The following is a 12,966-nucleotide window of genomic DNA, read 5'->3' as shown; positions in this document are numbered from 1 at the left end:
TGACACTTATGTGCTGAATGTCACATCCTTATCGAACAAATCACTCTTAATCATTTTATTTCTTGATTTGATGTTTTTAACTGAAACGTGACTTGACAAAAACAGAGGAAATATAGTTCTGACAGAATCTGCTCCACCAACTTTAGAATGGTTTAGAAACGTTTGAATCTGAAACACGAGAAAACAAAAAGGGGGCGGAGTCTGTGCTGTCTTTACAGATGAAATAATGACCCGCAGGTTGTTCTTTTGAGGTGTTTTCATCATGTGAGTCTGGGGGCGCCCCCCTGACCTGTTTTTATTTTATTTTTAAAAAATCTCTCATTTTGAAAAAATAACCTGTGTTAATTCGATGCTATTGATGATTTTGTTTTATGGTTTAGAACTCTCCAGAATTATATTTACATTTTCAAGTTCCACGTTTAAAACGTGTGTTTCATCATTGCTGCAGGAGCCAATGGGCTCGTGCCGGGGTCCCTGTTCAGCCTCATTGGGCTGTGTTCAAGCCAATGGGAAAAGAGAAAACACATCCGCCAATCATCGTCGAGGAATTTGGGGCGCTGAAGATTAGCGCCCCAAAGTACCAAGATGCACCACTGCAGCTGCTGCAGGCATCTTCATTCAGCTGCTGCAGGCATCTTCATTCAGCTGCTGCAGGCGTCTTCATGCAGCTGCTGCAGGCGTCTTCATGCAGCTGCTGCAGGCGTCTTCATGCAGCTGCTGCAGGCGTCTTCATGCAGCTGCTGCAGGCGTCTTCATGCAGCTGCTGCAGGCGTCTTCATTCAGCTGCTGCAGGCGTCTTCATTCAGCTGATGCAGGCGTCTTCATTCAGCTGCTGCAGGCGTCTTCATTCAGCTGCTGCAGGCGTCTTCATGCAGCTGCTGCAGGCGTCTTCATTCAGCTGCTGCAGGCGTCTTCATTCAGCTGCTGCAGGCGTCTTCATTCTTCATTCAGCTGCTGCAGGCGTCTTCATGCAGCTGCTGCAGGCGTCTTCATTCAGCTGCTGCAGGCGTCTTCATTCAGCTGCTGCAGGCGTCTTCATTCAGCTGCTGCAGGCGTCTTCATTCAGCTGCTGCAGGCGTCTTCATTCAGCTGCTGCAGATGTCTTCACTCAGCTGCTGCAGGCGTCTTCATTCAGCTGCTGCAGGCGTCTTCATTCAGCTGCTGCAGGCGTCTTCATTCAGCTGCTGCAGGCGTCTTCATTCAGCTGCTGCAGGAGTCTTCATTCAGCTGCTGCAGGCGTCTTCATTCAGCTGCTGCAGGCGTCTTCATTCAGCTGCTGCAGGCGTCTTCATTCAGCTGCTGCAGGCGTCTTCACTCAGCTGCTGCAGGCGTCTTCATTCAGCTGATGCAGGCGTCTTCATTCAGCTGATGCAGGCGTCTTCATTCAGCTGCTGCAGGCGTCTTCATTCAGCTGCTGCAGGCGTCTTCATTCAGCTGCTGCAGGCGTCTTCATTCAGCTGCTGCAGGCGTCTTCACTCAGCTGCTGCAGGCGTCTTCACTCAGCTGCTGCAGGCGTCTTCACTCAGCTGCTGCAGGCGTCTTCACTCAGCTGCTGCAGGCGTCTTCACTCAGCTGCTGCAGCCGTCTTCATTCAGCTGCTGCAGCCGTCTTCATTCAGCTGCTGCAGGCGTCGTCATTCAGCGGCTGCAGGCGTCTTCATGCAGCTGCTGCAGGCGTCTTCATTCAGCTGCTGCAGGCGTCTTCATTCAGCTGCTGCAGGCGTCTTCATTCAGCTGCTGCAGGCGTCTTCATTCAGCTGCTGCAGGCGTCTTCATTCAGCTGCTGCAGGCGTCTTCATTCTTCATTCAGCTGCTGCAGGCGTCTTCATTCTTCATTCAGCTGCTGCAGGCGTCTTCATGCAGCTGCTGCAGGCGTCTTCATTCAGCTGCTGCAGGCGTCTTCATTCAGCTGCTGCAGGCGTCTTCACTCAGCTGCTGCAGGCGTCTTGATTCAGCTGCTGCAGGCGTCTTGATTCAGCTGCTGCAGGCGTCTAGATTCAGCTGCTGCAGGCGTCTTCATTCAGCTGCTGCAGGCGTCTTCATTCAGCTGCTGCAGGCGTCTTCATTCAGCTGCTGCAGGCGTCTTCATTCAGCTGCTGCAGGCGTCTTCATTCAGCTGCTGCAGGCGTCTTCATTCAGCTGCTGCAGGCGTCTTCATTCAGCTGCTGCAGGCGTCTTCATTCAGCTGCTGCAGGCGTCTTCATTCAGCTGCTGCAGGCGTCTTCATGCAGCTGCTGCAGGCGTCTTCATTCAGCTGCTGCAGGCGTCTTCATTCAGCTGCTGCAGGCGTCTTCACTCAGCTGCTGCAGGCGTCTTGATTCAGCTGCTGCAGGCGTCTTGATTCAGCTGCTGCAGGCGTCTAGATTCAGCTGCTGCAGGCGTCTTCATTCAGCTGCTGCAGGCGTCTTCATTCAGCTGCTGCAGGCGTCTTCATTCAGCTGCTGCAGGCGTCTTCATTCAGCTGCTGCAGGCGTCTTCATTCAGCTGCTGCAGGCGTCTTCATTCAGCTGCTGCAGGCGTCTTCATTCAGCTGCTGCAGGCGTCTTCATTCAGCTGCTGCAGGCGTCTTCATTCAGCTGCTGCAGGCGTCTTCATTCAGCTGCTGCAGGCGTCTTCATTCAGCTGCTGCAGGCGTCTTCATTCAGCTGCAGCAGGCGTCTTCATTCAGCTGCTGCAGGCGTCTTCATTCAGCTGCTGCAGGCGTCTTCATTCAGCTGCTGCAGGCGTCTTCATTCAGCGGCTGCAGGCGTCGTCATGCAGCGGCTGCAGGCGTCTTCATTCAGCTGCTGCAGGCGTCTTCATTCAGCTGCTGCAGGCGTCTTCATTCAGCTGCTGCAGGCGTCTTCATTCAGCGGCTGCAGGCGTCGTCATGCAGCGGCTGCAGGCGTCTTCATTCAGCTGCTGCAGGCGTCTTCATTCAGCTGCTGCAGGCGTCTTCTTTCAGCTGCTGCAGGCGTCTTCATTCAGCTGCTGCAGGCGTCTTCATTCAGCTGCTGCAGGCGTCTTCATTCAGCTGCTGCAGGCGTCTTCATTCAGCTGCTGCAGGCGTCTTCATTCAGCTGCTGCAGGCGTCTTCATTCAGCTGCTGCAGGCGTCTTCATTCAGCTGCTGCAGGCGTCTTCATTCAGCTGCTGCAGGCGTCTTCATTCAGCTGCTGCAGGCGTCTTCATTCAGCGGCTGCAGGCGTCTTCATTCAGCTGCTGCAGGCGTCTTCATTCAGCTGCTGCAGGCGTCTTCATTCAGCTGCTGCAGGCGTCTTCATTCAGCTGCTGCAGGCGTCTTCATTCAGCGGCTGCAGGCGTCTTCATTCAGCTGCTGCAGGCGTCTTCATTCAGCTGCTGCAGGCGTCTTCATTCAGCTGCTGCAGGCGTCTTCATTCAGCTGCTGCAGGCGTCTTCATTCAGCTGCTGCAGGCGTCTTCATTCAGCTGCTGCAGGCGTCTTCATGCAGCGGCTGCAGGCGTCTTCATGCAGCGGCTGCAGGCGTCTTCATGCAGCTGCTGCAGGCGTCTTCATTCAGCTGCTGCAGGCGTCTTCATGCAGCTGCTGCAGGCGTCTTCATGCAGCTGCTGCAGGCGTCTTCATGCAGCTGCTGCAGGCGTCTTCATTCAGCTGCTGCAGGCGTCTTCATGCAGCTGCTGCAGGCGTCTTCATTCAGCTGCTGCAGGCGTCTTCATTCAGCTGCTGCAGGCGTCTTCATTCAGCGGCTGCAGGCGTCTTCATTCAGCTGCTGCAGGCGTCTTCATTCAGCTGCTGCAGGCGTCTTCATTCAGCTGCTGCAGGCGTCTTCATTCAGCTGCTGCAGGCGTCTTCATTCAGCTGCTGCAGGCGTCGTCATGCAGCTGCTGCAGGCGTCGTCATGCAGCTGCTGCAGGCGTCTTCATTCAGCTGCTGCAGGCGTCTTCATGCAGCTGCTGCAGGCGTCGTCATGCAGCTGCTGCAGGCGTCGTCATGCAGCTGCTGCAGGCGTCTTCATTCAGCTGCTGCAGGCGTCGTCATGCAGCTGCTGCAGGCGTCGTCATGCAGCTGCTGCAGGCGTCTTCATGCAGCTGCTGCAGGCGTCTTCATTCAGCTGCTGCAGGCGTCTTCATGCAGCTGCTGCAGGCGTCTTCATTCAGCTGCTGCAGGCGTCTTCATTCAGCTGCTGCAGGCGTCTTCATTCAGCGGCTGCAGGCGTCTTCATTCAGCTGCTGCAGGCGTCTTCATTCAGCTGCTGCAGGCGTCTTCATTCAGCTGCTGCAGGCGTCTTCATTCAGCTGCTGCAGGCGTCTTCATTCAGCTGCTGCAGGCGTCGTCATGCAGCTGCTGCAGGCGTCGTCATGCAGCTGCTGCAGGCGTCGTCATGCAGCTGCTGCAGGCGTCTTCATGCAGCTGCTGCAGGCGTCGTCATGCAGCTGCTGCAGGCGTCGTCATGCAGCTGCTGCAGGCGTCGTCATGCAGCTGCTGCAGGCGTCTTCATTCAGCTGCTGCAGGCGTCGTCATGCAGCTGCTGCAGGCGTCGTCATGCAGCTGCTGCAGGCAATGAACAATGACATCCGCACCACGAGAGTGAACATAACCCACAATGAACAATGACATCCGCACCACGAGAGTGAACATAACCTACAATGAACAATGACATCCGCACCACGAGAGTGAACATAATCCACAATGAACAATGACATCCGCACCATGAGAGTGAATGACATGAAAGATCGTGGCGTCTCAGACCGGTCCCACGGTCTGTGAAGTACAGAAACAAACCGTTGAGTGAAAAGTGGGACGGATTTGCGTCCTCAAGTCCTGCTGCACGACTTCTGGTATTTTCGTTCGTCTTTACTTGTTAATTTCTCTTAATTCTGAGAGAAATTGAACCCTCCCGCTCTGGGGTTAATCTCCCGCTTTACTGCGCGTTATCGCCCCCTGGAGGATGAAGAGGTCGTGAAGTTTGTCTAAAATGCAGCAGAAAGCAGGAAATCACATCGACCAAATTCAACATTTTAAATTGCCCCACCTAAACAAAAATTCACCAGCCGCCGCTGACGTTTTAGTGATGATTTGACTGAGACGTTTCAGTCGCACAGACTCTGATGGTTTGGTCATTACAGGTGATTTCAATGTTCATGTGGATCATATTTGTGACAGAAAGAGCCTGATGTTGTCCTTGAAACCTTCAGTCTTACTCAGCATGTGAGTGGCCCCACCCACAGCAGAGAGGCCCCACCCACAGCAGAGTGGTCCCACCCACAGCAGAGTGGCCACACCCACAGCAGAGTGGCCCCACCCACAGCAGAGAGGCCACACCCACAGCAGAGTGGCCACACCCACAGCAGAGTGGCCCCACCCACAGCAGAGAGGCCACACCCACAGCAGAGAGGCCCCACCCACAGCAGAGAGGCCCCATCCACAGCAGAGAGGCCCCATCCACAGCAGAGAGGCCCCACCCACAGCAGAGAGGCCCCATCCACAGCAGAGAGGCCCCACCCACAGCAGAGAGGCCACACCCACAGCAGAGAGGCCCCACCCACAGCAGAGTGGCCCCACCCACAGCAGAGAGGCCACACCCACAGCAGAGAGGCCACACCCACAGCAGAGTGGCCCCACCCACAGCAGAGAGGCCACACCCAAAGCAGAGTGGCCACACCCACAGCAGAGAGGCCACACCCACAGCAGAGTGGTCCCACCCACAGCAGAGAGGCCCTCCCACAGCAGAGAGGCCAAACCCACAGCAGAGAGGCCCTCCCACAGCAGAGAGGCCACACCCACAGCAGAGGGCACACTCTAGATCTCATCATTACAAAAGGGGTAAATATTTCAAATGTCGATGTTGCTCTGATCATTTCTGTGTCTTCCGACTTGTCTGTTTTAGCCAAATCACCGGCTGGTCCTGCAGCTGTTCAGAGGCTGGTCCTGCAGCTGTTCAGAGGCTGGTCCTGCAGCTGTTCAGAGGCTGGTCCTGCAGCTGCTCAGAGGAGACACATAAATGATGGCACATGTGCACAGTTTATGGAAATGATAAACTTTGAAAATGTCTCATGTTCTAAGATAAGATAATCCTTTATTGTCCACACATGGGGAAATTTCATTGTTGCAACGCAGTAGATACAGAGGAAAAGGACAGATCACTTATAGGAAGTTTAAGAAACACTCTTAATAGAATAACTCTTATAAACAAAACCTCCTATAGACAGAACCTCTCATTTCTTACTGAGGAAAAAATAATGATATAAATCACTGGAACAGTGAAAAACAAAATAAAATAATAACGGTCAAATAAACATTCTATTTACATCAGTTTTATGCACATGGGTATGACAGTATTGCACATGGTATGACAGTATTGCACATGGTATGACAGTATTGCACATGGTATGACAGTATTTGTCATGGAATCAGACATACACCGATGCTATTCCGTAACACATCGATAACACAATTCAACTTAGAATATGAAACGACACAGAAATATCAGACATTTGTATGGCAAGCTTGGGAGAAAACGCCGGGACTGATCACGCAGGCTGTTGTAAGCAGCCTGGTGACCCTCCTGTGTCTCACACCGTTTTTTCCCATGCTGGTTGGTTTTATTAGATATTCTGGAATAGGCGGGTCACATTTCTCATTGGTCAGCTTCACATCAAGGCACTTGGTATTTTTCCGTAGAGATAAAGCCTGCAAGGGGGGGTGCAACTCCCCCCCTGGGGCAACATTCTTTGGCCCATCTTTACGACCCCTTCACTAATGCAGTTTGTCACACACCCGTTTTTCTCTTAGACTAATGATGCAGATAAAATATCACTATTATGCAGATAAAATACATCACAGAAATATAATCATATATTCACATTTTATCACAGTATTGCACATGGGTATGACAGTATTGCACATGTGTATGACAGTATTGCACATGGGCATGACAGTAATGCACATGGGTATGACAGTATTGCACGTGAATATGACAGTATTGCACATGGGTATGACAGTATTGCACGTGGGTATGACAGTATTGCACATGAGTATGACAGTATTGCACATGGGTATGACAGTATTGCACATGGGTATGACAGTATTGCACATGGGTATGACAGTATTGCACATGGGTATGTCAGTATTGCACATGAGTATGTCAGTATTGCACATGGGTATGAAAGTATTGCACATGGGTATGACAGTATTGCACATGGGTATGACAGTATTGCACATGGGTATGACAGTATTGCACATGGGTATGTCAGTATTGCACATGGGTATGACAGTATTGCATAATGAGTATGTCAGTATTGCACATGGTATGACAGTATTGCACATGAGTATGACAGTATTGCACATGAGTATGACAGTATTGCACATGGGTATGACAGTATTGCACATGGGTATGTCAGTATTGCACATGGGTATAACAGAATTGCATATGAGTATGACAGTATTGCACATGGGTATGACAGTATTGCACATGGGTTTGTCAGTATTGCACATGGGTATGTCAGTATTGCATATGGTATGACAGTATTGCACATGAGTATGACAGTATTGCACATGGTATGACGGTATTGCACATGGGTATGTCAGTATTGCATATGTGTATGTCAGTATTGCACATGGTATGACAGTATTGCACATGAGGATGACAGTATTGCACATGGGTATGACAGTATTGCACATGGGTATGACAGTATTGCACATGGGTATGTCAGGGTTAAACATAGGTATGACAGTATTGCACATGGGTATGACAGTATTGCACATGAGTATGACAGTATTGCACATGGTATGACAGTATTGCACATGAGTATGACAGTGTTGCACATGGGTATGACAGTATTGCACATGAGTATGACAGTATTGCACATGGTATGACGGTATTGCACATGGGTATGTCAGTATTGTATATGTGTATGTCAGTATTGCACATGGTATGACAGTATTGCACATGAGTATGACAGTATTACACATGGGTATGACAGTATTGCACATGGGTATGACAGTATTGCACATGGGTATGTCAGGGTTAAACATAGGTATGACAGTATTGCACATGGGTATGACAGTATCGCACATGGGTATTTCAGTGTTGCACATGGGTATGACAGTATTGCACATGAGTATGACAGTATTGCACATGGTATGACAGTATTGCACATGGTATGACAGTATTGCACATGCGCATGACAGTATTGCAAATGGGTATGACAGTATTGCACATGGTATAACAGTATTGCACATGGGTATGAGAGTATTGCACATGGGTATGAGAGTATTGCACATGGGTATGACAGTATTGCACATGGGTATGACAGTATTGCACATGGTATGACAGTATTGCACATGAGTATGAAAGTATTGCACATGGTATGACAGTATTGCACATGAGTATGACAGTATTCAACATGGGTATGCCAGTGTTGCACATGGGTATGACAGTATTGCACATGAGTATGACAGTATTGCACATGGGTATGTCAGTGTTGCACATGGGTATGACAGTATTGCATATGAGTATGACAGTATTGCACATGGTATGACAGTATTGCACATTGTAAGACAGTATTGCACATGGGTATGTCAGTGTTGCACATGGGTATGACTTTGATGGTTTGGTCATTACAGGTGATTTCAATGTGCATGTTGATAATATTTGTGACAGAAACGCTAAAGAGCTTGATGCTGTCCTTGAAACCTTCAGTCTTACTCAGCATGTGAGAGGCCCCACCCACAGCAAAGGACACACTCTAGATCTCATAATTACAAAGGGGGTAAATATTTCAAATGTTAATGTGATCGATGTTGCACTGTCTGATCATTTCTGTGTCTTCTTTGACCTGTCTGTTTCTCCCAAACCTCCGGTTGGTCCTGCAGTTGTTCAGAGGAGACACATAAATGATGGCACAGGTGCACTGTTTATGGAAATGATAAACTTTGAAAATGTCTCATGTTCTAATGTGAATGATTTGTTGAACTCTGTTACATCTAGTGTTTTGAATGTTCTGGACACCATCGCCCCTATAAAGGCTAAAATGGTTAAAAATAAGCAGAAGGCGCCGTGGAGAAATGATGATTCGGTCAGGGCACAGAAAAGGGAGTGCCGCAGGGCCCAACGGAAATGGCGCAAGTCAAAGCTCCAGGTTCAAAAAAAGATTTACAAAGAAAAGCTGAACATGTACAACCTAATCTTATGTAGAACTAGGGAAAGATATTTTTCTGAAATAATTGGAAGCTGCAGTAACAACTCGCGTGTCCTGTTTGCCACAGTAAACAGATTAACAAACCCTCCGGCTCAGCTGCCGTTAGAACTCATTTCCACATCCAAGTGTAATGAGTTTGCATTATTCTTTAATGACAAAGTTCAGGGCATTAAAAATGCTATAAATCCCACAATGCAAAAAATTACCCTAAAACCACCAAGACACTTAGAGCTAACTCACTTTGCACCAGTAACTGACAAAACTGTCCATGAGATCATCACCAGTCTGAGTTCATCTACATGCTGCCTTGATGTGTTACCCACCAAATTTCTAAAGTCTGTGCTGAACAGTTTGTTAGCACCATTCACTCACATAGTTAACATGCCGCTTCAATCTGGAACATTCCCAATGTCTTTGAAAACTGCGGTCATAAAGCCTCTCCTAAAGAAGAGCAGTCTTGATGCCGCAGTACTGAGTCATTACCGGCCCATCTCTAATCTACCATTTTGGGGCAAAGTCCTTGAAAAGGTTGTTTACCAACAGCTCACAGATTTCCTCTTAATAAACAACTCATTTGATGTTTTTCAGTCAGGTTTTAGACCTCATCACAGCACTGAGACTGCTCTTGTCAAGGTGACAAATGACATCCGCCTGAACACTGACACGGGCAAAGCCTCAGTCTTAATTCTGTTAGATCTGATGCTGCTTTTGACACTGTCGATCATGGGATCCTCTTACAGAGACTAGAGGACTGGGTGGGAATCACTGGCACTGCCCTAAACTGGTTAAGGTCCTATCTGGAAGACAGGAAGTACTTTGTTGAAATTGGTAGCTGTGTCTCAGACCACATGACCCTGACCTGTGGAGTGCCCCAAGGGTCAGTCCTGGGTCCCCTTCTGTTCAACCTCTACATGCTGCCGTTGGGTCAGTTGATACGCAGTGAAAATGTGTCCTATCACAATTATGCAGACGACACTCAGATCTATGTTTCACTATCGGCAGGTGACTATGGACCAGTAGATTCACTCTGTCACTGCATCCAACAGATCAGTTTGTGGATGCAAAACAACTTTCTCCAGCTGAACTCAGACAAGACTGAAATAATCGTTTTTGGCCCACAGAAACAAAGAGAAAGTGTTAGCGGTCACCTCCAGAGTCTCGCTCTAAAACCTACAAACCAAATTAGAAATCTGGGGGTAATAATGGACTCAGACTTGAACTTTAACAGCCACGTCAAATCAATAACATCAGCAGCTTTTTACCATCTAAAAAACATTGCCAAAATCAAAAATATAGTGTCAAAACCAGATTTAGAGAGACTTATCCATGCGTTTGTCTCCAGTAGATTAGACTACTGTAACGGCCTGCTCACTGGCCTCTCCAAACGAGCTGTAAAACAGCTGCAGTACATCCAGAACGCTGCTGCTCGGGTCCTGACTAGAACCAGGAAGTATGATCACATTAGTCCTGTTCTCAGGTCTCTGCACTGCCCCCTGTGGCTCAGAGAATAGACTTTAAAGCAGCTCTGCTTGTGTACAAGTCTCTCCATGGCCTAGCACCAAAGTACATCTTGGATATGTTAGTGCCATATGAACCATCTCGGACTCTGAGGACCTCAGGGACCGGCCTCCTGCTGGTGCCAGAGTCAGGACAAAACATGGGGAATCTGCGTTTCAGTTTTATGCAGCTAAAATCTGGAACAGTCTTCCTGAAGATGTGAGACAGGCTTCTACTCTGACAATGTTCAAATCTAAGCTAAAAACTGTTTTGTTTAGCTGCGCATATAACTGAAAGGATTTTTTCTTTGCACTCTTCTCTTTTGTTTGTGATTTTATTAGTTTAGAAAATCAGTTGGATTGATAATTTTTAATTTAGTTAATTTTATTGTATTTCTGTAATTTCTTTGTGATTTGAATGCATTTTTCCTGCTGTGTGAAGCACTTTGAATTGCCTTGTGTATGAAATGTGCTCTACAAATAAACTTGCCTTGCCTTGCCTATTGCACATTGTTATGACAGTATTGCACATGGGTATGACAGTATTGCACATGAGTATGACAGTATTGCACATGGGTATGCCAGTGTTGCACATGGGTATGACAGTATTGCACATGAGTATGACAGTATTGCACATGGTATGACGGTATTGCACATGGGTATGTCAGTATTGCATATGTGTATGTCAGTATTGCACATGGTATGACAGTATTGCACATGAGTATGACAGTATTGCACATGGGTATGACAGTATTGCACATGGGTATGTCAGTATTGCACATGGGTATGACAGTATTGCACATGGTATGACAGTATTGCACATGGTATGACAGTATTGCACATGGGTATGACAGTATTGCACATGGGTATGTCAGTATTGCACATGGGTATGACAGTATTGCACATGAGTTTGACAGTATTGCACATGAGTATGACAGTATTGCACATGGTATGACAGTATTGCACATGGGTATGACAGTATTGCACATGGGTATGTCAGTATTGCACATGGGTATGACAGTATTGCACATGGTATGACAGTATTGTACATGGGTATGACAGTATTGCACATGGGTATAACAGTATTGCTCATGGGTATGAGAGTATTGCACATGGGTATGTCAGTATTGCACATGGGTATGACAGTATTACACATGGGTATGACAGTATTGCACATGAGTATGACAGTATTGCCCATGGGTATGTCAGTGTTGCACATGGGTATGACAGTATTGCACATGAGTATGACAGTATTGCACATGGTATGACAGTATTGCACATGGTATGACAGTATTGCACATTGTTATGACAGTATTGCACATGGGTATGTCAGTATTGCACATGAGTATGACAGTATTGCCCATGGGTATGTCAGTGTTGCACATGGGCATGACAGTATTGCACATGAGTATGACAGTATTGCACATGGTATGACAGTATTGCACATGGTATGACAGTATTGCACATTGTTATGACAGTATTGCACATGGGTATGTCAGTATTGCACATGGGTATGACAGTATTGCACATGGTATGACAGTATTGTACATGGGTATGACAGTATTGCACATGGTATAACAGTATTGCACATGGGTATGACAGTATTGCACAAGGGTATGTCAGTATTGCACATGGGTATGACAGTATTACACATGGGTATGACAGTATTGCACATGAGTATGACAATATTGCCCATGGGTATGTCAGTGTTGCACATGGGTATGACAGTATTGCACATGGTATGACAGTATTGCACATGGTATGACAGTATTGCACATGGTATGACAGTATTGCACATTGTTATGACAGTATTGCACATGGGTTTGTCCAGCTTCTTCCTCTCCCTCTGTGATGACCACACCTACAGGAGCTGATGCACCACAGAGTCGGAGAAGGTCTTCAGGAGCGGCCCTGTCAGGAACGGCCCTGTCAGGAGCGGCCCTGTCAGGAGCGGCCCTGTCAGGAGCGGCCCTGTCACTCCAAAAGACCTGAGTCTCCTCAGGAGGTGGAGCTCACTCTGGCTCTTCCTGTTCAGTCTGTTATGAGTCCAGTTTGTGGTTCAGATGAAACACCAGGTCCTTGTATGAGTCACTCTCTCAATGTCCCGTCCCTGGATGTTCACTGGTGAGGGGGGGCGTGGCCCGTCCCGTCCCTGGATGTTCACTGGTGAGGGGGGCGTGGCTTGTCCCGTCCCTGGATGTTCACTGGTGAGGGGGGCGTGGCCTGTCCCGTCCCTGGATGTTCACTGGTGAGGGGGGGCGTGGCCTGTCCCGTCCCTGGATCTTCACTGGTGAGGGGGGCGTGGCCTGTC

This window comes from Eucyclogobius newberryi, unplaced genomic scaffold, assembly GCF_026437365.1.
Source record: "Eucyclogobius newberryi isolate DKJ021-1_F unplaced genomic scaffold, fEucNew1.0.hap1 SCAF_16, whole genome shotgun sequence".
Lineage (NCBI taxonomy): Eukaryota > Metazoa > Chordata > Actinopteri > Gobiiformes > Gobiidae > Eucyclogobius > Eucyclogobius newberryi.
The sequence above is the reverse complement of the archived record's forward strand: the minus strand, read 5'-3'. Positions refer to the sequence as shown.